At 40.0% G+C, this 14,493-nt stretch overlaps 1 protein-coding gene and 1 long non-coding RNA gene across 3 annotated transcripts in view; one reads left to right on the forward strand and one right to left on the reverse strand.

Annotated features, from left to right (window-relative positions):
• ccdc88c (coiled-coil domain containing 88C) overlaps window positions 1–14,493 on the reverse strand; it is a 217,997-nt gene that overhangs the window by 112,060 nt on the left and 91,444 nt on the right. The window lies entirely within an intron of this gene.
• The window catches only part of LOC120519167, a 65,183-nt gene continuing 63,198 nt past the window's right edge, over window positions 12,509–14,493 (forward strand). The window contains exon 1 of the long non-coding RNA XR_005631402.1: window positions 12,509–12,643. This is a non-coding gene — a long non-coding RNA (uncharacterized LOC120519167). The remainder of the gene's footprint in view (window positions 12,644–14,493) is intronic.

The following is a 14,493-nucleotide window of genomic DNA, read 5'->3' on the forward strand; positions in this document are numbered from 1 at the left end:
CTCGGCTTGAGAATCTCTTTTTGCCAAGGTGATTTAAATCAGGCCAGGCTGTGATGCAAGCTGGGTGATCAGCAGGCAAGTCACAGTGTACCCAGCGGCATCACACTCATGAAACTGGCCCCCGTGGGGGAGGGGACGAAGGGGGAGACTGGCCCAGTTCCACCACAAACCACCCACAAGGACAAGTAATCTGCTTTGGAGAAAAAGCTTAACATTCGCTCTCATTCTGGAATATTAGTCAAAACCAAATTACTCCAACTGGATCTGAAGCATTCATATTACTATTTTAAATATCAAGACAAAATTTACAGCAGCTGTTTACATTTCTTTTTCAAAAAGCACTGCTGTCATTCTTGAAATTACACCACATGAGTGGTGACTGGCACCAAGTATGGTGGTCTGCAGCACTGGTGATAAAACCTGCTGTGAAATTCTGTCTTCCACATGAGCTGTGAATATCTTAGTTTTGCTTTGAACCTCAACACAGTAAACTTTAATAAACCATCACATTATAATTAGTTGTTATAATCTCTTTATCAAGATTTTTAGATTAGCAAAATACAAAATAATATCATCACATAAAAAATATTTTTGGAAATGCTTCAGGTAAGAGATCTAACATTAGTAGAGCATATACAGTCGACTCCTTATTGATTTAACCAACAGCAGTTTGAAAATATAAAAAAAAAAAAAAATTCAGAAAGTTTCAAAAAAAGAAAACTTGAAATTGCCAAATGCAGAGTACTACACTGAAGGCACATGGGTGAAGTGATTTGTGGGCATAACCTGCTGTAGCCTCCCACCTATCTGAAGGATAACAGGCCTACAACCACTCCAAGATTTGTTGGGTGATGCAAAGAAGAAGAAATGGTTTCCTATAACAATAATTCAAACTACAGCATCTGCGACTGGGAAGCCTCGACCTTCAATGCTTGAGGATCCCCAGCTTTAGTATTGTAGCAACCTCAGGGTCCAGGCCTGTGAGAGACACACTCCTCACGTGACTGCAGAACACCCAATGGGTCAGGAATACGTATAGAAGCCGGCTATGAAGAAGTCCCGTGAGCAGCAGGTAAAGAGGGACACAGACACTGAACTTTCAGAGCAACCAGATCACGACTACCGGCTACTACAACCCTTCAGGCTCTAATCATGTCTACCGGCTACTATAACCCTTCAGGCTGGATGCTTGGCTGCCAGTGAACTTTGGATTTGGACCCTGGGCTTGGATCTACTCACAGAGAGCTGGGGTAACAGTGAGGCATTCAGGTTGCCTCTGACCCATGTAGTGAGGTGGAACCAAGTGGCATGCATGAGGCATGGAAGAAGTAGAGCAGAAGAAGCCTTCATCTTTTCCCACTTCCTGTGGGGTTGATATGGATTAAAGGCCAGAAGTCCACATGACCGTCATCATCAAGTTCTTCCATGTGAACCCTGAATACCATGAGGACTGATTGAGGTCATTGATATTAGGTAGAATGCCTAGAGGGGGCTAGGTGGTCTCGTGGCCTTGGAACCCCTGCAGATTTTTATTTTTCTCCAGCTGTCTGGAGTTTTTGTTTGTTTGTTTTTTCTGTCCTCCCTTGCCATCGGACCTAACTTTTATTCTCTGTAAATTAGTGTTCCCAAATTCTACTTTCTTATGTATTTATTTTGTCTTTTTTCTCTTCCCTCATCATGTAAAGCACTTTGAGCTCCATTGTTTGTATGAAAATGTGCTATAGGAATAAATGTTGGTGTTGTTGTTGATGTGCTTGATGTGCTTGATCAACTTTCTCCATACAGCTTGGTCCAGCAGCACCTCCACTCCAGTCAGACCCTTTTCATTCAAATCTTCACTTATTTTATCCGTTCACCTGTAACATGATATCAGTGATTGGTATCGACCTATTTAAAAACATGAGCAGAGCATCCCTAATGATACAGAGCAAGAAAAAAAAAACTTTCATAAGATCCATTCATCTACTGTGAAACTAACACAAGGGTTTCTAGACATAAAAAAGCCACCATCAATAGTGCAGGCAAACAGATGAGATTGGATGACGACAATTTGAGCCTGAGCCTGAAACAGATTTGGTGTACTGCCGATTTTGTGGTCAAAGATTAGCTCCTCCACGCTAAAATAGTGAAGTACACATTTCTAGCCTTTGTAGTATACACTGTGTGTTTCTCATGTCAGATCCAATTCAACACAAGTGGCAAAAAACACTAAAGCAAGTATTGTGCCATTAGTGAAATATTAATGCAACAGAAACAGTGCATCTTTAAAGCTGGACGTAAGTCCAGTCAGTGCATACCAGGACTTGTCCCCTTCATATACTGTATTACGGTCAAGAGATGGGCCGCAGAACTCTGTGGTCACAGGATGCCCCTCAAATAGGACACAATGTCTGCCTGGATCAACAACAGAAAGAAATGTTGCCACCATGAAGTGAATTACAATGGAGAATCGAAGAGCAACAGTGTATGATAGCAGGCACATTAAGGATTAGTTACAGATTAGGTGAAACCACTCTTCATTAAATACTAAATGAAGCATCACAACATCCAATGTTCCAAGATGAATCTTGAGCTAAAGGAATTCTAAAGGGCAGAAATATAACAGATGATTAAACTTGAGTGCATCACTACGACCCTGTGTCTAAACATCACTCAAACACACCGAGAATATGGTGATTCTATAACATCAAAGAAATTTAAAGTTTAAGGTTCAAGCCTGCACGGGAAAGACCACTAGCACAATTTTTTCTGTGAAGATGACAGTGCAGGCTGTATTGATTACACGCCTCAAAAGATCCACCGAAATGGTCAATATTAAACCAATTTCTTTTAGAATTTCTGACAGTCCATCGGAAAAATGCAGCAAGGAAAGTTACCGGCCATCGGCATCCTACTTCACAACTAGAACCTTTTAAGTTAGTTTCAAAGATGAACGGATTATTTGAAACATTCTTTACTCCACATCGCTAAACTTCATGAGCACATTTCTGCCCGACCATTCTTTACTGAAAACCTTCATCCAGCTCAGTTATATTAATAAATGTTAATGTGCATAGCATGCTGTCAAGTGGAATGACATCCCATTCACGAAGGTAGACTGATGGACCGATGGATGTAAATGCCACAGACATAAAAAGTTAACAATATTTGCCAAATTAGTTTCAAAATTAAAATCTTCTCAGTACGCTACAATTGAAAAACTTGCATATCTTTATAGAACATCCACAAGATTAGGTCATGTGTCTGACCAAGTATGAAGCACAACTCCTGGTCCAGGTTTTGGTCATGTCATGTTATGACGCCAATGCAGATGAGTCAAAATGCAGTGGCTTGTGTGATGTACAACCAGCCAAGGTGAGCACATGTCACTCCTATTTTCAGATATCTGTATTAGCTTCCTGTAGCGGCACATATTAAGTTCAAACCCTTGACGTTTGCCTACAGGGTAGGTCATGAGTCATCATCTATATATATTGAGGCACTTCTGAGTGGTTGAGAAGAACCTCACATCTGCTAATGAACAACATCTGGCAATGCCTCCTCTGTGTGGTATCAAATCTCAGTTCAGACCCTTTTTATGTGCAATGATGGAATGAGCGGCCCACCTCTGTTTGAAAATCTCACTCTGAAGACCCTCTTGTTTGTGTTCTTTTGTCTAACTGAGCCCTTAGGGTTTTGTCACCCAGGAGTTGTAAATCGCCTTTTTTTTTCTCCTGAGTTCTTCACTTACGGTAGTCAATTTTGTACCCGCGTGTTGTAAGACTTGCACCCAAACAGTTCACCAGACTATTGTTTACTCGATTAAGTTGACCTCTTTTCTAACATGCTTTGGATAAAAGCATCTGCTAAGCAAATAACTGTAAAAGTTAATAATATAAACATAAATGTAGCACTCCAAATAACATACACCGTCACCCTGGGAAAATTTAGATACTGGAAACTGCAGAAGATAAGCAACACAGTGGTTGACATAAAGGTGCATTTCATGTCTAAAGTTTACTGTACCAGTGAACACATAAAATATGTGATTTAAACATACACAGTTGATTGTTTGGACTGGCACTTTCGTACAAAGCAACTTACTCTCAACACAAAGAGAACATTTAATTTCATATTCCTGTTGTAGACCCTAGGAATTCACTTGAAAATTTCACTGATAGTCCGGTATGATTCTGCCAAGGATTGCACTACAAACTGAACCTGAATAGGCCGAGGTCACCTCCCCGTAAACTTTCAGGCAATGACGCAACTGCACCACAGCATAACTGGATAACCACCAAGAAAGAGGAGACTAATTTAAAAACAGACAAACTTCCCCGTCCATGTCAGCACGGCCAAAGCCACAGCCACAAAATAGAAAGCAAGGAGTGCTTGAAAGAAACTGCAATTAAAAACACTGAAAGCAGAAGTTGGAGATGAGTTATCAAGTTAAGTCCACGGACAACTTATGTTCCAGAGACATTATTCTAATGCAGGAGCTTATTTAGTACTTTATATATTTCAAGCAGAACTCAAGATGTCTCTGCAGAAAGTTCTCAGGCAGGGTAGTCCCTTTCCCGTCAGGCTTTTGCTTTCCATCAGCACACCACATGAAGGGCACAAAGCAGGAAGCACAAAGCAGCATGCAAGTTCAAGGCACATCATTTAATGCATTGCAGTCCCAAAGACACACCCATGTTCATGACATTATCAATAAAGCGGAAGTGAACCAAGTCCAGCCTCGGATCTTTTAGAAATGATGAGGGTCATACCAAGAGTGACAGGTCAGGCCCGAACAGAACATCGTGCCTCCTGCTTTTACACTGAAAGCAGTTTTTATTCACACATTAACTGTCTTTACTATTGCAGCTGAAGATTTTTAAACTTATTATTTGTTTCATTCTCTTTGCTTGGTCATTGGAAAAAAAATAATAGCTGGGATCTTGATGCATAATATAAAAGTAAACCATGCAACAAATAATTTTGTATTAAAACGTGTAAAAAAAGACCGCTTCATCCCCAGCCAGAGAATGTGAACTTTGAATTAAAAAGAGTTTTTCATCACCTCCTATCTCGCCATAAGCATCTAGCTATCTATTTTAAAATTCACTTCTGTAGTTTAGGGTCGTATGTCTCACAAAGCAGAAACCAACAACAAATGGAAAGCAGATTAAAGAGACAATTTGGAGTCACCAATTAACATTACCTGCTTGTCTTTAGAATACAAGACATAGCAAGACCATGCAAAATTCACAAAGGCTGCGTCTCCTTCAGTTTATTTAATTTGTTAGTTCCCATTTTAATAAACCAGAAACAGTAAAGTAAAAGACATTTCAATCTGGCATAACCAGGACAAAAAAAATGTATATGTATTTGGTGGGAGCCGATTTGAAACATTGTCAAATTTTCAAATTTTGCCAGTCCCGTCTATGTCATCCTGCATGGCTGTCTGAAGATGACCTTCCAGGTTCTGACAATAATAATTCTTTGCATTCATATAGCACTTTTCTCACTACTCAAAGCACTCAGCAATTGCAGGTTAAGAGCCTTGCTCAAGGGCCCAACAGAGCAGAGTCCCTATTGGCATTTACGGAACTCGAACCGGCCACCTTCCGATTGCCAGTGCAGATCGCTAGCCTCAGAGCCACCACTCCGCCTATAAGATACACAATGCCATGCTGGGATGACTGGCGGTGCTGTCGCTAAACCGTATTGTCTCTTTTTCCCTCTGCAGTGCCGAGAATACACCCAATGAGCACACATCCTCTTTCATTGCGTCACCAGTGCAGAATGAACCAATCAGATTGCTCAGGAGAACTGGACACACCAACCTTAATGTTTTACTATACAGGGCTATTCAAATTGAAAGAGCAGATTTCAAAAATTTATTTCAAACAAACTGTATAAGACAGAAACACATTCTGCACATCACTGGATAGAAGAAAAGTTCAGTTTGGTCCTATGGTCTTTGAGGTTGCATGCACTCAACATGAGCACCACGTGTAGCGCAATAAACATCAAAACGGTAGACCGATTACTTGCCACACACGAGTCAACTGGTCCCTAGTCCTGAATTCACAGCGTCCTCAATTCGATGTTGCAAATCTTGAAGATTAGAGGTCATAGGTGAAACAAAAACACCCTTTCTTTAATGTACCCCCATAGATAAAAAATCGCAGGGGTTAAGGTCTGGAGACCTGGGAGGCCATTGACGATGAGCAAGATCGTGTTGTCCACCTCTTCTGAGCTATCGTTCTGGAATGGTGTTGTTCAGGTAATGCCGGACCTCCAAGTGGAAATAAATCTTGCATGAAAATGAAGTTGGTGGCATTCACTGGTACTTTTAAGCGGGCTTTTAAACGTTGAACTTTCCTCTATCCAGTGATGTGTAGAATGAATATGTTTCTGTCTTATACAGTTTGTTTGAAATACATTTTTGAAATCTGCTCTTTCATTTTGAATAGCCCTGCATAAGAGACGAAGATCATTCTATGTGATGGATTTCCAAGACACTGAAGATTTCATACAAACGTGCCCATTACTGCTATGACAAAAGAAGGGGACAGAAAAAGAAGGGGAAGACCCTGATGCTCAACTGCATAAGAGTCTGTGGTTTGAGAAACAAACATCTTACAAGTCCTCAGTTGGCTTTTTCCTTAAACACACCTACTCACTAAGAAGCCCTGCCAGTTCTGGATGGGACCATAAAGAGACCCGAGAACTCCAGAAAGATGGCGACTCAGTTTGGGAAATGACAGACGGCATGACGGAGCTCCTCAATATAGACCTGATCATTTAGACCAAGGGAGTCGAACTCCGGTCCTGGAGGGAGGCAGGTTTCATTCTAACCATCTTCTTCATTAGTGACCAGTTTTTGCTGCTAATTAACTTCTTTTGCCTTCATTTTAATAAACTTGACTCAGACCCCTTTAGTTGTCTCTTTTTTCCTTAATTACCATGCAAACAATAATGAGAGATGAAACAAGCCACCACATGACCAGCTCACTTGTGCCCATCACACAACATCTGAAAATAAAGAAAGATGATGGTCTTGGTAAGATTGATCCCTCAGGTCACCAAAACATTTTGACGGTGTTCTTAGAAGAAACACCAAATCAACAGTTTTGGAAATGGCTGCTGTGGCAGAATAAGAGCAGCAACAAGCCATGGAATTAAATAACGGGTTTAATTAACAGCAAGAATCAGCTTTTCATTAAGATACTGGATGGAGTAAAATTGGTTGGAGTTTGATATCCCAGTTTAGCTGGTCATTTGCCGGCTCATTTCACATCTCATTTTTGTTTGGCTGTCATTTAATGAAGAAAGGAATACATTCAGAGGACTGAATCCTTAACAACAGGGCTATTAAAATGAAGGGAAAAGAAGTTAATTAGCAGTAAAAACTGGTTACTGATTAGGAAAAGGGTGAGAATGAAAACCTACAGCCACTGCAGCCCTCCAGGCCCGGAGTTCGACACCCCTGGTTTAGACAAACCTAACAGAGTACATGGATTTATCCATTGAATCCGAATACAGGGTCACGGGGGTCTGCTGGAGCCAATCCCAGCCAACACAGGGCAGGAACCAATCCTGGGCAGGGTGCCAACCCACCGCAGGACACACACAAACACACCAAGCACACACTAGGGCCAATTTAGAATCGCCAATCCACCTAACCTGCATGTCTTTGGACTGTGGGAGGAAACCGGAGTGCCCGGAGGAAACCCACGCAGACACGGGGAGAACATGCAAACTCCACGCAGGGAGGACCCGGAAGCGAACCCGGGTCTCCTAACTGCGAGGCAGCAGCGCTACCACTGCGCCACCGTGCCGCCCCTACATGGATTTATTTTGCCCATTTTCTGTGTTGCCACTGGGCGGTTACTTTTGTTCTGTTTTTTTATTTTTGGACTTTGGAAGTAAACGGGGGGGCCTGGTTGGCGTCCCACCTTTTCTTTGGGTTTCCTAAATAGCAACATTTTATCCCATCCATTCATTACCGCATTACAGTATAATGCTTTATAACATCATGGGTAACATTAGATACAAAGGCAGAACCAAACCAATATGGGAGGTCACTCACTTTCAGTGTTCTGTACACCCATGCAGTTATATGGGAAACCTTTCAAAGTCAAAGAAAAAAGGACACTCTAGAGCAGTGGGATTCTAATAAAAAACATCAGACTTAGTTTTGTAATTTCTACATCGACTCAAAACATATAAACTGAAAAATATCAGCTTGCTTAATTAGGCCAGGACTGCAATTTACAGTAAAACAAAAACCTGCAGCTGCATGGACTCCACAGGACTGTGTTTGAGTACCACTGCTTTAAAGCATGCATTCACTTGCAAGAGCAGCAAAAGTAAAATATGGCAAAACTAAATTTAAAAAAATATCAATTTAATGACAACAGTTTACAAACTAGACTTACATAAATGCTCAAAGCAAATATGGTGCAAGTAGTAATAGCTGAAAATTAATCTACTTTTGCAGACATAAAGGAACTGGCCAAAAGTCTGGGGACACCCAGGAAAGGTTCATCGGATCCACAGTGATCTTTGTTCGCATTCTAAAGGTTGTAATTTAGCAGCTGGTGACAGTGGATGGCCTGTCCATGTCATCTTTTCTGTGGATAATGAAGTTGCTCATAGCTGTGCAGGGTGAACGAAGCTGTGAAATTTCAAACTCCAACTCCAACAACTTGAGATTCCTTATGTTATCAAAGAAATGGCAGCACAGTAGCCAGTCGATCCTTTTTAAAGTCGAATGTCGAAAACACAAGAGCACATCAGGAGAAGAGAAATGAAGGTTTAACTGCCACCAAATCTCGGCCAATCATCCTCTAAGATCACAGACATGAAAGATCATGCCGCAGCAATCAAGATACGGTACTTCCGGCCTTCATGGTACAACAACCTGCAGGATGCTGTAATTCAAGGAACCCAAATTCAAATAACACGAGACACATGAATCATTGCTTTCATTCTCCTTTTTAATATTATACTTGTATTTGAGCACTTGGCCTAAATACACACACAGACATCTGCATTACCACAAAAATGACATAAAAGGAATCGTAAGAAAAACGCCCCACCCTCATTTAGGAAGTAGAACAGCAATCTCCATCATCCTTCCAACAAAGTGACTTTGGCATGCACCATTAGGTATTAATTACAGACTAGTGTGCAGATGGTCATTTCCTACGCTTCCCATGTAAATAGATGCATCAAGAAGTCTGTGAGAAAGGGCAAATGTTCAAAGAACAATCGAAAAGTGTTGAAAAGTGACTTTCATGATAATCTGGCTGCTTTAAATCTCCACTGTTCGGCACTGATAAAACATTTATGAGCTCAACTTCCTCAGCCACCCAGCTTGCTGAAAGCTTCCACTGAGCAGAGTACAGTATCAGCTCAAGATGGCATGCTGATCCCAACACCAGCATCTCGGTGGTCTTGCAGCTGTTTAATATGTTGAGGGATTAGAGAGGTCCTCAGCCACCGGCAGTGTGGGGTAGCAGAGGTTCACAAAATTCTCGACAGACTACATGGAGCACAAGCAGTTATACACATGGTTAAGAGCTCACATCAGAATTTATGAACCTGTGAGGGTTTACCACCCATGACCTACAAACTCAAAGCTCTCTCCGGCCCCACATCAGAGGCAACCAAAAGTCCTTGTAAGGATTAAATCATGACATGGCTCTGTACTTCTCCAGCATTGCAAACATGTAACATTGTATTTAGTACCCACAAATGACAAACACTACTAAATGAAAAAGCAACACCACCATAGCCGTCACTAAAACTGATGTGATGTTTTACCACATAAAGCAATTTGGTCGGTACATCTACCATTTCAACATCACGGTGCGCTAAGAAGTGCCTCTGGGGGTCTTTTCTGCCCACTGCCATCAGCATAATTCAATGCTTGCTGGAATATCTGCACAATATACTGTACATTATTCACTAATTGACTGATTATATGATTTGTCCTACGAGTCTATATCCTTTTTTTTTTTATGTTTCTGCTGTTGTGTTTCCCCTTGGGATTACAGTTTATCCAATCTAATTTTGCTCATCTTCCGGGTCTGCCTATGTGGGTTTCCTCTGATATTTACAATTTAATTTATTTATTTGGCTGAAGCTTTTGTCCAAAGCAACTTACAATGTTTGAGATACAACTGGTTATTTTTTGCTTTATTTTGCAATTGGAACACAGGCTGGTGAAAGGGACTTGCAGTGTCAGTGGTGGGATTCGAACTTACAACCTCAGGGTTTGAGGTCCAAAGCCTTAACCACCGTGCCACACTGGTGACTGTAAGTTGGCCACAGACAGATTTAAGTTGTAATAGTAGTAAGAAGTAGTAGTAGTAGTAAGAAGTAATAGTAAGAAGAAGTAGTAGTAAGAAATAATAGTAAGAAGTAGTAGAAGTAATAGTACTAGTAAGTAGCAGTAGTAAGAAGTAGTAGTAGTAAGAAGTAATAGTAAGAAGTAGTAGTAGTAGAAGTAATAGTAAGAAGTAATAGTACTAGTAAGTAGCAGTAGTAAGAAGTAGTAGTAGTTTAAAAGTTGAAGTTTTCTGATACAGTAGATGGATGCTCATCTTAAGCTAATGTCACCAGGGCTGTTGAGTTGGGAGTTGGAAGCAATTATTGGGTTACTGGAGTCGCAATTGGTAAAAATGCACCGACTCCAACTAAATGTAAATTTTAATATAATGTGTTAAATTTCCAATTTCACATACCCTGATTCTGTTAAACTATGTTTTCTTCTAGACTGTTGATAAAAAAAATACATTTTTTTTTTATTTTGAAAGTTTTGTGTTGTGTTTAATGCTACTCAATGTTTGTAACTTCTTTAATAAGCAAAATAATAAAGCCACAATGGCATCAGTACAGCCTTTAAACCCACTAATTTAACAGGTGCTAAAAAGTAGCCTAATGGTTCACACTGACAGTGATGAAGTGCCTTGTATCGTGTATGTTGTGTTTTTTTTCTATCAACACAGTAAATATACGAGTCTAATTCCAAAGAGAGGAGTCACAGTCAGTTTTGTGTACCAATGTCTAAGCTCTGCTAATAACCAATAATAAAAAAAAAAGGTGCACACATTTTTCAAGAGTCTCTTTTTAATGTTAAAACTTTTTGTCTTATGTTTATTGTTACTCCATGCTTGTAAGCCACAACACATCCCAACAGCATTTAAACCTGACATTTAACAGGTTAGGATCCTTAAAAAGTAGTCTGAAGATTGACGCTGGCAGTGATAAAGTGCCTCTGTTTCTTGTTGTGTGCTTTCAATCAATACAGTAAGTATACGAGTCTAATTCCAAATAAAGGAGTTGGAGTCGGTGGTACCAAGTTGGAGTCAAAGACTTTCATGTCACAATAAATGACTTCTAATCAGCGAGGATATGAAACTTGACTACTGCGTTTCATGAACACGTTGCCGGAGCACATCAATTCACACGACTAGTATTCACAGAGTATGTCAAATTAGACGCCTGGAACCAAATTTCCAGCATAGTTTCACATTTCCAGAGTACTGCGAGCGCACCCATTTTTCTGACAGCTAATTACATGCTGTCTGATGGAGCCAGCACATGTGCAAAGGTTTTAGGTTTGGCAAGTCCATCCACAATAGTGGCCCTTTTTGTATCTTTTATTTTCATTCACTTGTAATATATAAAAGACATCATATCAGGCAGACATGTTTATCTTCTCTTTTTCAGGTCCAAAACCCCATGGTTGCTTATTCCTTGTCACTTCATTACACACATTGTACTTCCGGGTGAGTGGTCTTGGGCTGGCAGGTCTCCGCACCGTTGCTGGGAATGTCACACTACATATCCAGTGGTCAAGGAGTGAACCATCTGTTACTGACTCACTAATATAATGCAACTGGAGTCTGAAACTGAAAATTGCTGGAAAAGTTGTATAATATGACAGGGTATTTACAAAAAAAGAGCTAATCTTGCCATATTAAAAATTAAGGGGTGCACATCTACAGATCCATTGCTATTTTACAGTAGACACATATAAACACAGAGTGCACGCAGAAAGTATTCAGACCCCTTCATTTTTTTCCACATTTTGCTGTGTTACAGCTTTGTGAAGAAATCCTGCAAAAAATAACAACTCTCCTGAGGCCAGACATCATACAAATATATCCCCCAAACACACGTTCGCAAGCCTTGGACAAATAGCACAAAAACACAGCAAACACGTTTTCAACCCTGGCTACAGCCGTATACCTGAAACCAGGGCCCATAATAACTTGTGGTGTACATAACAAGACCCTAGGACACCCACCTGGCAGTGTGAAATCAGTTCAGTCTAAACAGGAACTGAAGACATCACAGGCAGAAAGAAGGTTTTCATAACAAGCAGAATATTTTATGATTTATGCTTTTCTGCAGCCTAGCAGGATTAGATTAGCAAGCACAAACATGCTTACAATGAACTTTGTTATTGACTACGAACAGGTTTAATCAGAAAGACATACTGCTTAACAGCTCAGAATGACAATCTGCCCTATTTCTGCTTCAAAGGAGACCAGAGGTTAATTGTTGGGAGCTTCCACCAATGACCAAGCTTGTTTGAGCACAGTGGACGCTGTATGTGGTGCCCCTACGTCAAGTAACATCTCCTGCGTGTGTTCTGGTAAGACGTTTTATGTTTATAAGCAAAGAATTAAATGCATCAGTCCTGACAAACACTGGGCCATCAAGAAAATGCAGAAAATGAAATCTCCAAAAATCAGAAAACACATTTGCAATTGTAATGGCTACTAAACAATGTACTGAAACAGCTTGACAGGGTGTGAAGTTAATGTGCTGTTTCATTCTACCGTGTGCATATCCTTTTATTATTTAAAGAAATTAATTTTAAGCCCATATTATACGTGAATCTTTTTTTAATTTTAACATCTGCATCTTCTCTATCAGCATGTTTCAGGTGATATTACTAGCATGTTCTGATGCCACATTTCCAATTGTATAATTGTTTTAAACATAATTCATATCGGCTGATCGGCAGCATTCGGCTTGAAACTTCAAAGCTCATCAGCATCAGATGCACATGCCATGCAAGCTCAGGGTATGCGTAGGGGTATGGGATTGATTAAATCTATGGGGAAGACTTTGAATGTAACACCTGCTTTAACACAATTTCTATTTTTTTTTTTTTTATTAATTTTATTACACTACATACAAAGCAATCAAGTTTTTACAAAAAGAAAAATAGAGTTAAGAACAGATCGATCCCCACCCTTGAGAGAGAGAGCAAGCCAAACGGCATAAAAATTTTACAGCTTTTAAACATACCTAAATTAATAAATTCTCTATGCTTCATGAACTTGTTTTAAAATATTACTGATTAGATCCTGCCATGTTTTGAAAAACGTCTGTACGGATCCTCTAACTGAGTATTTGATTTTTTCCAATTTCAAATAATATAACACATCAGTTTCCCACTGACTTAAAAGAGGAGAGTTTGGGTTCTTCCAGTTTATCAGAATAAGTCTGCATGCCAACAGTGTAGTAAATGCAATCACAATTAGTTTGTCTTTCTCCACTTTAAGCCCCTCTGGAAGAACCCCAAACACAGCTGTTAATGGGTTAGGAGGGATTGTGAGTCCAAGGCTATCTGAAAGGTAATTAAAAATTTTGTCCAGAATAATGTTAATTTGGTGCAGGCCCAGAACATGTGACCTAGTGAGGCTGGAGCTAATTTGCAGCGTTCACAGGTTGGATCATGCACTGGATACATTTTGGAGAGTTTTAGTCGAGACAGATGTGCTCGATAAATAATTTTAAGTTGTATAATTGTATGCTTTGCGCATATGGAGCTCGAGTGAATTCTCTGCATTGCAACTTTCCACTCCTTTTCTGATATATTAATTGAGAGGTCATTTTCCCAGTGTCCTCTTGGATCTTTGAAAGGGAGGGATTGTAAAATAATTTTATATATTGCAGAGATGGAGTCTAAGTCCTTGAGATTGAGCAATATTTTTTCCAGCATGGATGAGGGTGCAAGATGAGGAAAATCTGGAAGATTCTGTTTAACAAAGTTCCTAATTTGAAGATAGTGAAAGAAATGTGTAGGTGGAAAGTTAAATTTGGAATGTAATTGTTCATAGGATGCAAAGATGTTGTCTATATAAAGATCTCTAAGCAAGTTAATTCAAAATTTTTTCCAGATATTAAAAACTGCATATGTTTGTGAAGGTTGAAAGAGATGGTTCTCTTGCAGAGGTGCTTTAACACAATTTCTATTTGTCCTACAAGAGGGAAAGGACTATGCAAGGGACTCTGAAATCACTTCCGCACATTATCCCACCATTTACGCCTCCACCTTCAGAAAAACCACCTGACCAGAGAGAAAGATGAAAAACATCTTCAAAGTGAGGCCATACTTGACATGAACTTGATATTACTAATATGCTGCTATTTTATCTTTTTTTCTGGGCATTAAACAGGGTCACTCTGGTGACTAGTAGGACGCGTTGCAGC

The sequence above is a fragment of the Polypterus senegalus genome, chromosome 18, assembly GCF_016835505.1.
Source record: "Polypterus senegalus isolate Bchr_013 chromosome 18, ASM1683550v1, whole genome shotgun sequence".
NCBI classification, from domain to species: domain Eukaryota; kingdom Metazoa; phylum Chordata; class Cladistia; order Polypteriformes; family Polypteridae; genus Polypterus; species Polypterus senegalus.